This window comes from Schistocerca gregaria, chromosome 5 (assembly GCF_023897955.1).
Source record: "Schistocerca gregaria isolate iqSchGreg1 chromosome 5, iqSchGreg1.2, whole genome shotgun sequence".
NCBI classification, from domain to species: Eukaryota; Metazoa; Arthropoda; class Insecta; order Orthoptera; family Acrididae; genus Schistocerca; species Schistocerca gregaria.
Window position 1 is genome coordinate 535,637,462 of NC_064924.1, and position 14,644 is coordinate 535,652,105.

The window sequence follows — 14,644 nt, forward strand, 5'->3', positions numbered from 1 at the left end:
GACAGAGAAGCTTAGGACATACCGCTATACTATACAGATGCAAAGCAGGGCAGTAGGCCTGCCTCGGCAGTTGGTACGGAGCGTGAATCGCAGTAGTCTAGGAACAGCCGCGTTTCATGTGCTCAGGAGCAGCTGTGGCGCGCGGCTGTAGAAAGAGTAACTTCTACAGCAGTGCAGACTGAGAGTGGCTGTTACTGAACTGGACCGCAATCAGCTGATGCAGTAAGCTAGTAGACGGTGATTCACTCTCTGCGACAAGCTCAGAGACAATGGACATACAACATGTAGTAAGTAAAAATGAAGATAGCGCAACTACGACCAGAAAGGTGGCTGGTAATTTCAACGAAATGGAAAATGAAGATTTATTCAGTAGAGCCACACAGAGATCGCTGGCTACCAATACAAATGAATCCAAAAGCAACACACAGTGGATGCGTGCATCTACATCTACATCTACATGACTACTCTGCAATTCACATTTAAGTGCTTGGCAGAGGGTTCATCGAACCACAATCATACTATCTCTCTACTATTCCACTCCCGAACAGCGAGCGGGAAAAACGAACACCTAAACCTTTCTGTTCGAGCTCTGATTTCTCTTATTTTATTTTGATGATCATTCCTACCTATGTAGGTTGGGCTCAACAAAATATTTTCGCATTCGGAAGAGAAAGTTGGTGACTGAAATTTCGTAAAAAGGTCTCGCCGCGACGAAAAACGTCTATTCTGTAATGACTTCCATCCCAACTCGTGTATCATATCTGCCACACTCTCTCCCCTATAACGTGATAATACAAAACGAGCTGCCCTTTTTTGCACCCTTTCGATGTCCTCCGTCAATCCCACCTGGTAAGGATCCCACACCGCGCAGCAATATTCTAACAGAGGACGAACGAGTGTAGTGTAAGCTGTCTCTTTAGTGGACTTGTTGCATCTTGTAAGTGTCCTGCCCATGAAACGCAACCTTTGGCTCGCCTTCCCGACAATATTATCTATGTGGTCCTTCCAACTGAAGTTGTTCGTAATTTTAACACCCAGGTACTTAGTCGAATTGACAGCCTTGAGAATTGTACTATTTATCGATTAATCGAATTCCAACGGATTTCTTTTGGAACTCATGTGGATCATCTCACACTTTTCGTTATTTAGCGTCAACTGCCACCTGACACACCATACAGCAATCTTTTCTAAATCGCCTTGCAGCTGATACTGGTCTTCGGATGACCTTACTGGACGGTAAATTACAGCATCATCTGCGAACAGTGTAAGAGAACTGCTCAGATTGTCACCCAGGTCATTTATATAGATCAGGAACAGTAGAGGTCCCAGGACGCTTCCCTGGGGAACACCTGATATCACTTCAGCTGGCGTTAGGGTAAATGAGGTGGTCGTGAGTGGACGAGAAATGTAAGATAAAAATGTACACAATGCTGAACAATCATTCCACTACAGCGAATATTCAAAAAATATTTCTGTCATTCACAAGCCTCACTTAAAAGAAAATGGATGCATGCAAGTGACACAAATCCCTAAGGATCAAATCGTTTATGAAGTGCAAGGTGATGAAGCCAAAGGAGTATGAGGAAGATATTTCGGATGAAGACGATTTAAAACTTAGGGAAAATAATCTGTCTGCTAATGAAAATAAGCAGGAGTAACTCGTTACTATTGAAAGAATTCAGAAGTGCATGAACTATGAGCCTAGCAATGATACAGAATTTTCAGAGAAATTAGGAAGTGCTTTCATCTTGAAATCCGACAGGATAGTGAAGATAGCGACTTGAGTCATAATGAAGATATCATTCGATCAAGTGATTCAGATTCGGAATAAAAGATGCTTATTGGAAACGTCTTATAGCAACGACAATTCCATAAAATTAGAATATTTCGTGCTAAAAGTTGTCGAAACGAGATATCTAACATGAAGAAAAAGTTGTTCAAGAAGAAATTAAGCACTAGAAGACTATTCAAGTGAAGAAGCAATAATTTCAAAACATGATCCAGAAAGCATACCGGAGCCAAAGAAAAACGAACCACCGGACGAAATGATTAGTAACAAACAACAACTGAAGATCGTGAAAGAATTTGCTATTAGAATTTAAAGAAATGAACGCCATTTTTTCGGAACATGTAATGCTAGATAAAGTTTTACTGTGGGAAGAACAATACGATACGGATGTGAAAGTAACCAAACAAACCACAGTTCCGATGGAGGTGTATGGTTCCAAAATCAGAGCGTTGCTGGACACAGGCTCTCAAATTGGTGGTCCAGATCAATTGTTCTTACGACTACAAAAAGATGAAATGGGTATAGTCATATTGTCCCTACAGGGAATCAGAATCGTATGCGCAACTGCAAGAAAAGTAAATCAATAAAGACTCAAGTTTTGATAGAATTTATAATAAAAACGTAGTGTTTCTACACACGACTTCCTGACATGGGCGATTCATTAGTACTTACACAATGGATCGGACTATTGGACATGTATTCATTGCATTTCGGAAATCAGAAATGATTAATGAAGGGACTGCTGAGAAAATAAATTACATTTTTTGACATCCTATTACACCAGTGGGAATAGAGAAGGACCCTGAGAAACTAAAAGTTATTGAAAGGTCTGTTCCTCCAAAAAATTGGAAACAGTTGAAAACTTTTACAGGTTTATGCAGGTTGTATAGGAAATTCCTGAAGGGGCTAGCTGTCAATCTATAACCAATTTGTTACGAAAGGAAGGCGCATTCGTTTGTACCTCCGAATTCCAAAGAGATGCGGAAGAACTAGAATGGGCATTGACTGATGACAACTTTTCACACCCCTCTGATATATCATTGCCGTCCCATGTGAATACGGATGATGCTAACTCTGGATCAGGAGTAGAAATATTTCAGGAAATAGAAAACTAAGGATAAATTACTCACGAAAATAATGCTTTCACAAACAGCCCATTAACAATATGTGAACTAAACCAAACTATTTCGGTAAAGTAAGCATTAGCCGTAACTTAGGAATTGATAAAATTTGAATTGTTTATGGGGGACACACAAAATTTTAATACATATTGCCGATAAAGCCCATACATTTTTGAAGTATTTTACGCTATTAATCCTGAGGTTATCTCGTTTGGCTTCGTATCCATAGCAATACGACTATGAGATACTTTATGTAAAAGGATCTGAATATCAGGTTGCTGTTGCACTTTTAAAGCTATCAGAAGACAAAAGGTAAATTAATCTTGGAAAACACTGACGAAGGAAAGCTTCAGGTGTTGTCTTTAAAAGGATCAGTTTGTAGTAGAACAACAGCTACTATATATAAATATGTCAGACGATTTCAAAACGAAGACGACGTGTGGAAATAAGTAAAGTAAAATTTGAGAGTCATGATTGTCCTCGGATACAAAAACTTTTCAAAATCATTTGAAGGTGTACTGTATATGAGAGAAGGAAACAGCAGTTAAGAATGGCAAGTTTGTTACCCATCACAATTTGCAGCAAAACTAATTGATTGCTTCTCTGAAGAAGCGAAAAAGTGCCATGAGAAAAGTCTAGCAAAAATTTGAAGTTAAGCGTTGGAGATAGTTACAGATCTATTAAAATTTTGTGATGTTTGTTAAAGAGCTCAAGAGGCAAACAATACTAACAGAGAAGCTATTTGTAGACTTGTATGAAACCTAACAAAAACTACCGGATATTTCACATAGATACTTGTAATTTTAGACGTCTTTTAAAAATTTATTGAACTCTCGAAAAATCTACAGTTGAAGTAGCATTCAATAGAATGCCAAAGTACTTTAATGAAATAGGAATACCAAAAAGAGTATAGCAGAGTCCCACTAATCGGAATCCCGGTAATCCGAACATGAAAAATGTTAATCTAAGTAGGGAAAAATGTACGCTAAACTGCTGTACATACACACTATTTTAATTTACACGGTACAGTAAACATATATTAGAGAAACTGGCAAGAAAACATTAGGTTTAAACAATGTATACCAACGAAAGAAAAGCTGTTAAACTTGCTAGAGTACAGCGGATGTTGAATCCATAATTTTTAGATGACAAAAACTTAGTCATTGTTTTTGGGCGTAATGAAGACAGTTTGTCATATTAACGCATAGTTGCGCCATTGTCTCATAAACATCAAATCAGCAGGTGTAGCTGTGGGCTGTGACTCCAACTAACGTAGCGTGAGGTCAAAAGCTTCTGCTGCGTCACTATATGGCACCAGCTCTCCTTTGTCGCTTTCAGGCTCACTGTCACTGCCTCCATGGCCGAGCGGTTCTAGGCGCTACAGTCTGGAATCACGCAATCGCTACGGTCGCCGGTTCGTATCCTGCCTCGGGCATGGATGTGTGTGATGTCCTTAGGTTAGTTAGGTTTAAGTAGTTCTAAGATATATGGGACTGATGACCTTAGAAGTTAAGTCCCATAGTGCTCAGAGCCATTTGAACCATTTTTTTTTTCTGTGTCACTTCCGTCACAGGAGTCCACTTCTTCCTGGTATTGAGTCAAAGCAGCAACTAAATCAGCGTCAGTAATGTTCTCCACACATCTCCCATCCGCTGCCATCTACTCATCTACGTCTTCTTCACTAGCTTCGTCACATCCAGCGATTGTCTGTTTCATTTGTAGCATATTTTCCTTTTCATTTTCATGTAGGTTGTCCTGTAATGCAAGAAATGTCCACAGTCTCCTCGACGATTTTCTCAGAGTATTTTCTGCCATGCCTCAGAGGCCCAATAAACAAATCCATCACTTAGGTTTTTTTGTAGTTTTTTCACTGAAATAGTGCTATCATCTTGGATCAGCATTCTTAAAAATAGTTTTCTGTAAATCAGTTTCAATGTTTCCAGTACGCCGTGGTCCATCAGCTGGTGTAACATTCGACGGCAAAAGTTCCCCACAATTCTCCATCACATAATTCCTCAGTGCTGGGGTGAGATGGCGCGTTATCAATTAAAATTATTGCAGGGGGAGACAAACGATTTTCCCCAGAAAACCGTCGAACAGAGGGAACCAACTGGCCATGAAGCAATTCTTTGAGCAGCTTACCATCCGTCCATGTTATTTTCTGGTTGAAATAATATACGGGCAGGGACTTCCTACTGCAGTTTTTAAAACCTCTGGGCCTAGGAGCTTGTGATTACCAGCACCATTGCTGTACGCTAATAAAGTCACATGATCTTTGCACATTTTAAAACGAGGAGCATGGTCTTCTGCTTTTGATGCCAGGCTTTTTGTTGGTAATGCTCTAAAATTACGGCCGTCTCGTCAGCGTTATAAATTTGTTGAAGAGTATACTTCCCCTCTCTTATCGTTTTTTCAAACTCAGCAAAGTATTCCTTCGCTGCATCACGGTTAGAAGACAGCTTCTCTCCAATAATTGTTAGCTGACGGATTCCATGACGTTATTTGAATCTTTCCAACCAGCCTCTACTCGCACTAAAAGACTCATCAGTCATTAACTTGTTCAGGTAAGCAGCCTTTTCTTGAACCTGTGCTGCACTCATAGCAGTTCGCCTTTCGCTTTCCTGCGTAAACCAAACGAAAAGACCTTCATCTATTTTATCGTACTATGACTGTTTCAAATTCTGCCGAATTTTGAGTGTTTTACCCTAAGACGCTGTACAGGGCTGTTCAAGCTCCACTCGGTTCTTCTTCCAATTCCAAATGGTTGCTTTATCAACACCTAGTTCCGTTTCCAGTTTACATACATTCTCGCCATTGTCTATCCGCTTCAGAGTATTCAGTTTTTCTTTGAGAAATAACGTTGTATGTTTCCGTTTACTCACGGCGAAAATACGTACGCCACTACATCTGAACGCATACAATACAAATGTTACGCGTGCCAGTGGTCATATAAGTTACATAACCAAGCGCATTGCGAGCCAAATGGAAGTATACTGAACCGTGCGACTGCTACGGTCGCAGGTTGGAATCCTGCCTCGGGCATGGATGTGTGTGATGTCCTTAGGTTAGTTAGGTTTAAGTAGTTCTAAGTTATAGGGGACTAATGACCACAGCAGTTGAGTCCCATAGTGCTCAGAGCCCTTTGAACCATTTTTGGAAGTACACTGACCTCAGACTCTAAAACGGTCTCAACAGTGCACAACAACAAGGGCAGGGAGTGAGAATGAGCCATTGTTCCCACACTTGTTCCTATTTGTTTCCATGGTGTACCTACTTATGTGCTTCGTATACTTCATTCCAGAGGCTCGTCACCGTAATTCCGGCTAATCCGAACAAATCGGTAATCCGAACAAGGTCTGTTCCCATGGTCTGTCTCTATACTTTCTTACAATGGTCCACAGTTTATTGCTAAATTATGGTTAGAAGGTACAAAACGATTGGTAGTACAAGTAACACACATTTCAGCTACCGCCCATGCAGTTATCATGTGACACGTCATATGCAATAGTTAGGGAGACTATGTGTCACTTATTTCCACCAAAACTATAGACCTTGAAGCAAATTTATCCCAAAATACGAAGTAATCGTGAATTCATAACAACATGAATCCACTGACTTCATTCTTGAAGAAATTATGCTAGATTACAAAAGAGAGAGAATAATAGAGGAAATATTATAATAACCTCCCTCCAAATAGATAGATTTGTTTCGAAAAAAATAATTGGTAAGGGAGGTGACCAGAACAAAACCAGAAGTAAAAGCCATAATGAATATTAAAATTCACAATATGTAATGTTGGTGAACCAGTTCATGTGAAAGCTCATGACACATCCAGTAAGATAAAGGATGAGATATTCTAATTTAAATATGTTTATTATATTTTCTTGGAAATTCAAGCAATTCAAGATCTAAATACATAGTTACTGGAATATCCGAAAACCAGAAAGCAACTAGGGGTCAGAAACACAGTTGGTGTAATGCACTATGTAGCTATAAAATTGAAGAACTACTACTATTAACGATGGCAGACACCTGTATGTTGCGTGCCCATGTGGCCGAGCGGTTCTAGGCGCTTCAGTCGGGAGCCGTGCTGCTGCTGCTGTCACAGGTTCGAATCCTGTCACGAGCATGAATGCATGGCATGTCCTTAGGTTAGTTAGACTTAAGTTATTCTAATTCTAGGGGACTGATGACGTCAGATGTTAAGTCCCATAGTGCTCAGAGCCATTTGAACCCTGTGTGTTGCAAGTATATATATATATATATATATATATATATATATATATATATATATATATATATATATATATATATAAATGGAATAAATGTGCCACTTGGAAGACTGTTACGTGAAAGGATGCCGATTAAGTGGCGTATTAAAGATAATTTTGACACAAAAGGCCTGTACAAATACGTCAAATTAGCAAGGTGGCCGACACACAAAGTTGTGCTGAGTGTAATCAAGTAAAGTGGATAAAGGACAGCTCATAGTCTTATTAAGAGGCAACCAAGAGGACTAACGTACTATCTATAATAGGGCTAAAAGCTTTTTCAATAACATGTAAAATTGTCTACAATTTATGCAAAGATATTTTATAGGTGAAACGTGTTATTACAATAAATTTTGTAATGAAACTTAAGTTTATTATGTCTGTATAATTTGTATATGGCTAGAAAATATTTTTTTGAAGACAGTGCGTGTAATTAGATGACCTGATGAAGAAAATTATTCTTGTATACATCAGTTATGCTTACCTGTTAGGTCACATAATTGAATCAGGAGCATATGTTTGTGACATATATAAAGAAATGCGTGAAATGAGTAATACACTACAGAGGAGGTAATTAAACTCAGAAGAGTGCTCCTGGAGCCACTATGTAGCACTTCTGGTCGTGTGAGGTATCGCACTGTCATAATGGGACTGCTCAAGTCCTTCGGAATGCACAGTAGACATAAATGGATGCAGGTGATCAGACACAATGCTTACGTACGTGTCAGCTGTCAGAGTAATACCTAGACATATCACGGGTCTCATATCGCTCCAACTATACACGCCACACACCATTAAAGAACTTTCACCACCTTGAAAAATCCCCTGATGATATGCAGGGTCCATGGATTCAATACGTTGTCTCAATACTCGTACATGTCCATATGCCCATTTGCTTGATACAATTTGAAACGACACTCGTCTGACCAGGGAACATGTTTCCAGACATCGACAGTCCAATGACGGTGTTGGCAGGCCGAGGTGCGGCGTAAAGCTTTGTGTCGTGCAGCCATCAAGAGTACACGAGTAAGCCCTCGGCTCAGAAAGCTCGTATCGGTAATGTTTCGTTCAATGGACGCACGCTGACACTTGTTGATGGTTCCGCATTGAAACCTGCCGCAATTGGTGGAAGGGCTGCACTTCTGTTACGCTGAACGATTCTCTTCATTCGTCGTTGGTTCCGTTACTGCAGGATCTTTATTCGGCCGCAAAAATCTTCGGAGATTTGATGTATAACCCGAGTCCTGATAGTCCCGATACATTCGTGAAATATTCGTACGTGAAAATCGCCAGTTCATCGTTACCTCAGAGTTGCTGTGTCCCATCACTCGTGCGCCGACTATAACACCACGTTCTAACACACTTAACTATTGACAACCTGTCATTGTAGCTGCAGTAACAGATTTAACAACTGCGCCAGACACTTTTTGTCTTATATAGGCGTTCCCTACCACAGCGCCGTGCTCTACCTGTTCACATGTCTCTCTATTTCAATAAGCTTTCCTAAACCAGTTTCTTTGGCCCTTCTAACAGCCCAGAAAATATTATATACAGGCTCAAAGGTAGATGTTATTTTCCTTGATATCCGGAAGGCGTTCAATACAGTTCCGCACTGTCGCCTGATAAACATAGTAAGAGCCTACGGAACATCTATCAGACCAGCTGTGTGGCTGGATTGAAGAGTTTTTAGCAAACAGAACACAGCATGTTGTTATCAATGGAGAGATGTCTACAGACGTTAAAGTAACCTCCGGCGTGCCACATGAGAGTGTTATGGGACCATTGCTTTGCACAATATATATATATAAATGACCTAGTAGATAGTGTCGGAAGTTCCATGCGGCTTTTCGCGGATGATGCTGTAGTATACAGAGAAGTTGCAGCATTAGAAAATTGTAGCGAAATGCAGGAAGATCCGCAGCGGATAGGCACTTGGTACAGGGAGTGGCAACTGACCCTTAACATAGACAAATGTAATGTATTGCGAATACATAGGAAGAAGGATCCTTTATTGTATGATTATATGGTACCGGAACAAACACTGGTAGCAGTTACTTCTGTAAAATATCTGGGAGTATGCGGAACGATTTGAAGTGGAATGATCATAAAAAATTAATTGTTGGTAAGGCTGTTACCAGGTTGAGATTCATTGGGAGAGTCCTTACAAAATGTAGTCCATCAACAAAGGAGGTGGCTTACAAAATACTCGTTCGACCTGTGCTTGAGTATTGCTCATCACTGTGGGATCCATACCAGATCTGGCTGACGGAGGAGATAGAAAAGATCCAAAGAAGAGATGCGCGTTTCGTCAAAGGGTTATTTAGTAACCGTGATAGCGTTACGGAGATGCTTAGTAAACTCAAGTGGCAGACTCTGCAAGAGAGGCGCTCTGCATCGCGGTGTAGTTTGCTAGCCAGGTTTCGAGAGGGGGCGTTTCTGGATAAGGTATCGAATATATTGCTTCCGCCTACTTATACCTCCCGAGGAGATCACGAATGTAAAATTAGAGAGATTCGAGCGCGCACGGAGGCTTTCAGACAGTCGTTCTTACCGCGAACCATACTCGACTGAACAGAAGAGGGAGGTAATGACAGTGGCACGTAATGTGCCCTCCGCCACACACGGTTGGGCGGCTTGCGGAGTATAAATGTAGATGTAGATGTAAGTGTAGTTTCATATGACTTTAATCCGGGGTTTGATCGTTTTGTGGGCCAATGGCACGCTTCCGACTTTTTTTCTGAAATATTCACGAACAATGCACTGTATTACATTTACACATGGCTGGTTCAAATGGTTCAAATGGCTCTGAGCACTATGGGACTTAACTACTCTGGTCATCACTCCCCTAGAACTTTAGAACAACTTAAACCTAACTAACCTAAGGACATCACAGACATCCATGCACGAGGCAGGATTCGAACCTGCGACCGTAGCAGTCGCGCGGTTCCGGACTGCGCGCCTACAACCGCTAGACCACCGCGGCCGGCACACATGGCTGCATGAAATCTCTATGCACTGAATGAAGTTTTGCTGTTTAGCATTTCTGTACCTAACACGAGGGAGGCTTCATGAGTATTTTCATTGTGACTGTTTGCAGCGGAATTAAAAGCAGGTAAACTATTTTTCCTCTCGTTAACTTTTCTTGGAGCAGAATGCAGCGGATTTGTTCAAGTGGGTGAGGTGTTGAGTATCTAAATGGCGTATAAGTAGAGAAGACTTCAGACTACCGTTAACAAAATATCGCCACAAACAACAAGTTATGTTCTTGGAGAGTCCTTCTCATCCAGATATGAGAAGCCAAACGTGACATAATTGATACTATATTTGACAGAAGGAAAGAAGAGGTAGGCTATTGTTAAAAAATTTACTTTGCAGCAACTTCAAATGCATTCGTAACGTTGTTACAAAACTGTAAATCAGTCAATCACGCTAAATATTAATTATTCTGGAAATAATGTCATAAATATGCGGTGACACACATACTTAATAAAGGGAATTTCAGGGTTAACTTAGTTTTAAAATAATAATATCAACGTCAGTAATTATTTTTATTGTTATTATTATTATGATAATGCTGCAGAAACTAAGGAAACATTAATAGACCTTACCTCTAACTGCGCCATTATGGAAAAGATTTTTAGCGAACGCTTTGAAATGTTTTTCGAACCCCCTGGGCGTTTACGACCCACAGGCTGGGAAACGATGATTAATATGTTAGTTGCCGTGGAATGTTGACCCGGAAAATTTGTTTCTGCAGTTTTTCTCCAATAATTAATATCCATGTGGTTGCTCCTGTTTTCAAGCAGAGAAATACTCGCACGCACGCACATGTAGGAACACACATGCACACATACCCACATGCACACACACACACACACACACACACACACACACACACACACACACACACACAAACAAACACACGTCCACTTGTCCACAAGACAGAAGACTAAGGCGCATAAAGTGTTAAATTCTTTTAAGTTTATTTCGGTTTATATGAATTCTTTGAACTCTGAGACATGTTGAAATTTCACATTCTGCCATGTGCTGTATGACTGTAAATGAGAGGCGAACGATCACGAATTATTGCTGAGATGCTGATACTGGGCAGTAGGATGGAAGACTGGGATTGAATGATGGAGTTGAGTTACAATTCACAAAATTTTAAAAGAAGTTTTGGTACCAATATTTGAGATGCATAAAAAATCATAATACCTTTAACATATTGCTCCTCTAGACCTTTTCAATTCCTGAATCTAAGTTAGCACATGTCATTAGACTTAGACTTACAGCTACACCACCATATGCCTCGTAAACGAAAAACAAGATCGAGCGCAGCCACAACTGTAAAAACTAAGGTTCAAAGGGATTTAAAAACTGTTTACATATTGTGCTTAAAAGTATGAGCATTTTAATTAGAACAAAATTTTAAAAGAAGTTTTGGTACCAATATTTGAGATGCATAAAAAACCATAATACCTTTAACATATTGCTCCTCTAGACCTTTTCAATTCCTGAATCTAAGTATAGCACATGTCATTAGACTTAGACTTACAGCTACACCACCATATGCCTCGTAAACGAAAAACAAGATCGAGCGCAGCCACAACTGTAAAAACTAAGGTTCAAAGGGATTTAAAAACTGTTTACATATTGTGCTTAAAAGTATGAGCATTTTAATTAGAACCTAATGGCAGTAAAATTCACATGAAAAAGAGAACTTCGTAATGATCTCAAGGAAAAAAGTTATCTTCCATGCACTAAGGAATGTCCAAGATTCTTGATTTGGATCCCAGATCTTGTTGTAGCCTGATTGCAATTTAATATCTACCAGTTCTAGTACATATGAGAACTGTTTACATCATAAATGTAGCTCAACAATCAATCATCATTGCATATACAGTATTTTACATCAAAACTAGCCATTACTCAAATGTGAATCGCCAACCATTTAGTATTAAGCAACACTGCGAACTAAGAACAGCACTTTAACGCATTCTCTCGTATGTGTCTATCAGCTTATATATTTTACAGAGCGTTAAAAACTGATATCAGTTTCCACAAGCCACTGGAAATACTTTCACCAATAAGTTTAAATCCATGTAAGACAATTTAAATTAGAACCCATTCAAAATTTTTGCACCCATTAACAGGCAACGTAAACGTCTTCATAACCTGATTTAGCAACGGCTAACTCATCTAACAAGTTACAAACGTTTCAAGCGCCTTACAACCAATTACCCTAGCTGCGTAAGGGCAGACTTAGCAATAGCACCAGCATACAGAGTCTGCGGAAAAGTAGATTTCTCGGCACAAGGTAATCACATTTACCTGCGAGTCACGCAATAATGTACTGTGTGCCAGAAGTCAGATTAGTCATCCACAACTGCAGTCTCAACAATGGCGAGACAACCTCCATAAACAGGATGTCTCCACTATGCCTGATAGACTGCCGGCGTACCTCCTCTGCTGATGCTCGTTGACTGGCACACTATATAGTAAACAACACCCAACTAGAATTATAAGGAGTTCCTTTTCTGTGCAGCGACCGTGGAACATAAAAGTATAAAGATTTTAGCAACCAATCTAGGAAACATAATTTATTTATCTTGTTGTAAATGATAGAAATCATGATAGAAATCTGCCAAGGACTGTACATCTACCTATGGGATGTATCAGTTAGAAAAAATGCACCGATGATGACTGATATCAGTCGAAATCGTTTTGTAACAAGATAAATAAACTATGTTTCGGCATCTGGTTGCTAAAATCTTTACAATTTTATGTTCCACGGTCGTTGCACAGAGAAATCATCATTTAACCAAAGGGAGCAAAAACCATCTGTGACCGCCGCTACATAGACCGAGCGTGGTGTGAATCTTGTTCCATAAGCCAAAATACTGCCACACTTGGCCCATGTGTAGCGAACGATATGCTGAATTAAAAGGGGAATGGGAGCAAAACCAGAGTCGTCGATTATTAGGAACGCATTTTCTTACCCATCTACAACTGTGATCTTGTCTTTTCTCTTAGCATATGTCACCAACATCCATGTGTATTTATATGCAGATTTTTGGCTAGTGTGGTTTATCGTGGCGCCATCGGAGACACTGGATTTCTTGTAATTTTTAGAGTTCGTACTCTCACAAATTTTTTGTGGTCCTGTAGTTTCGTTTGATGGATTCCACCGTAGTAGAGCTCCTTTCCTTGAATACCTCCAGGATTTTCTTTCTTTGTGGTCAATATTTTGGTTTTCAATGATTTGTAATTTATTGGCTTCCTTGTTTGGTTGAGGTTGAGGATACTCAGTTCACCAAATGAATAATGTTGTGCTGAAGCTTGAATTAAAATATGTGCTTAACAAATGTGTTCAAAGGTAACCGCTATAATACAGACGTAGTGTAGGGAAAATAAGAATTTCTTAACTATCATGTTCGATATAAATGATAAAATTTCTATTGAAATATTCAGCTGAATATTTTACTTCATTAGGGGATTGTAATATCCACGACAACATTGTGTGTGGAATCTGAATGAACATTCTCATCATATTAATAAAAGGGAATTCCTCATTACTAAAACACTAAATAGTTATTGTCAGTGACTTAATTTAATATTCTGCAAAAATCTGTATCTCAGTTAATACCTGTAGAAAAAGACAGTGAAAGTGTCCATCTTTTGTTATCTATGGTCTTCTGGAATAATCCTTCTTCTTGCTAAAACTGTTATACAGATCAGATGTGAATGGTGTCTTGTAGCACTGAGGTCTGTAAAAACGGTATTATGTTTTTAAGTAATATTTGAAAAATATAGTTTCTGTGTCATTGAAATCAATAAGCGTGTTTGAATTTTTATTTTAATATGATTCTTGTCCTACATAAATGTTGTTTTCTGTTCAGCTACAATGGAGAGCAGGTATTACCGCTGTTGATCTACAGCGCGGTCTATTGATGAAGTGAATAATAATAAGTAATTAACATTGGAAAATACTTTTAAATGTTAATGCATATAGTAAAGAAACAGAAAAAATGTAATATATATTATTTGCTAACAGTAAAATAATGTCTGGACCAGATTCGATAAGTGATTCTCTTATGTTAGCCGCCAAATTTGTGAAATATTGCAAAGGCAATTATAAATTCAAATTTTTAATAGACATAAATCTTGCTGGTCAATTATTGCGGTAATAATTGTATATTGTTTTCCCAGAACCCACTCAGAGATAATAAATTCCACTTAGATTCTGGATTCCTTAAATATAGTGCTAACATCATCTAACGTGATAAAAATTGTTCTCTGCTAATATATGAAGCCAGATTATTTCGTAACAACTTTTATGAAATATTTTTGACAGGAAAGAATAGATTAGTGTTTTGTTCATGTGGTAATGTGTGTCGAAACCGTTTATTTTTCTTAATGGAAAGTGTTGCCACCTCGACTAGCAGTAGCGGTAAATTGTATAA